This window comes from Oreochromis niloticus, linkage group LG6, assembly GCF_001858045.2.
Source record: "Oreochromis niloticus isolate F11D_XX linkage group LG6, O_niloticus_UMD_NMBU, whole genome shotgun sequence".
In the NCBI taxonomy this organism is placed as follows: Eukaryota; Metazoa; Chordata; class Actinopteri; order Cichliformes; family Cichlidae; genus Oreochromis; species Oreochromis niloticus.
In genome coordinates, this window is record NC_031971.2 from 19,677,639 (window position 1) to 19,679,164 (window position 1,526).

General features: G+C 36.2%; 1 long non-coding RNA gene across 1 annotated transcript; it reads right to left on the bottom strand.

The window, feature by feature from the left end:
* Positions 1 to 452: 452 nt before the first annotated feature.
* Positions 453 to 1,223, bottom strand: LOC109202451 (uncharacterized). The gene is made up of 4 exons (XR_002062365.2): positions 1,143 to 1,223; positions 958 to 1,031; positions 783 to 830; positions 453 to 646 (listed from the first exon to the last, which is right to left on the bottom strand). It is a non-coding gene; the product is annotated as an uncharacterized LOC109202451 (long non-coding RNA).
* Positions 1,224 to 1,526: the final 303 nt, after the last annotated feature.

The following is a 1,526-nucleotide window of genomic DNA, read 5'->3' on the forward strand; positions in this document are numbered from 1 at the left end:
TTTCGCGCAAGGTAATCAGTGACATACCGGACAACTGTAGTTTTAGTAAAACTCTATATTTTAAATATTTCCTCACAATTAATGTTTTTTTTTTTTTTAAAGAAAATATCTTAGCCTTGCCATCCAAAACAAGCTGTTTCTGTATTCTCTTTTTTCTGGACTGGAGGGATGATGAATGATCCTGCAAAACATCTGTGACCTCTCCAGGCAAGCCTTAATATAATCTCCACTTATATGGTTTTTGACAAACATAGGTATCTATAAATATGCTACATATTCTGTGATAATGCATACTGAATTATTTGGTTGATTTGGGAGAAACTGCATGAACAAGGAGATGTTGTTTATATTGACTAGAATAATCTGGGTTTTTTAAACTCTTTGTAACACCCAGTCACTCAAAATTAAGCGGGTATTTTCAATAATCCTGTAAATAAATAAAAAAATCCCAGTGCAATTTAACAAAAGTTTTTATTCATTGTTTGTTCGTTTTCAATTCATCCTTTGTGGCAGTTGTAGCTGTTGGTTAAGGAGCAGCTTATCGTATAGCAGCAAGAATCAAAGCAAGGAGCGTTGAATTCTGCAGAAGTGTTGGATTCTGTAGAAGAGGTAGTAGCAGGGTAAGACGATTTAGGGTCCCAAAACTCTGCAAGAAAATCAGTAATATATATTATTACATGTGGTAATGCATTCTCTGGTGAATAACATCTTTGAGATATGTAAATATCAGAGAGTCCAGTGTGTCTAATGTTCAAACCTAGAAAGACAAACATGAGACTCACCCCCTCCCCAGATGAAGAACGTGCATCGCGCTCGTGTGCTGAGTCATTCTGTTTAAAAACAAACATGCAAATGTGTTGTTTGGATATGACAGGATAGGAGCACTGACACAGTCTCTGGTTACACAGTTACACACACAGTGCAATATATATCATTCTACAGTCATATTACACTTACAGGATTTGCCAGAGCAAGGCTCAGCAGGCATCCAAGTAGAAACACAATCTTGATCATGGTTTCAGTGATTTCACCTGTTAACAATAATTCTGATGAGATGTGGTCCAAACCATCTGCAAAATCACTATCCAATCAACATTATACAGAAAACACAGAAGCAATAAGAGATTGATGAGAAATGTTACCGTCAGGTCTTCACAACTTTAGCAGACTGTCTCAGGGATGTGGATGATTGTGGTAATGCTGTACTGAGAGTGGAGCTTTTTATACACAGATGCAAGTGATGATTTAACCTCATTTGCGTAATTGTTGGGAAATAGTAACTCTTAGAAAACATTCTCATCTTAACAAGGGTAAACACAATTAGGCAATAATCAGGGACACACCTGATTAATCTTTTTGCTGCAACACAGTGATGTGAGATTGACCAGGTATGAGTCAAATACAAAACTAACTGTTGTTTGTGTATGCTACTTTAAGTATAATTGTCTACCCTTTAAAATGTAGGGGTAATGGTGACCAGGTCCTATATGTCTGTCTTCTGGCTTTTTAAAAAATGTAAAGAAACT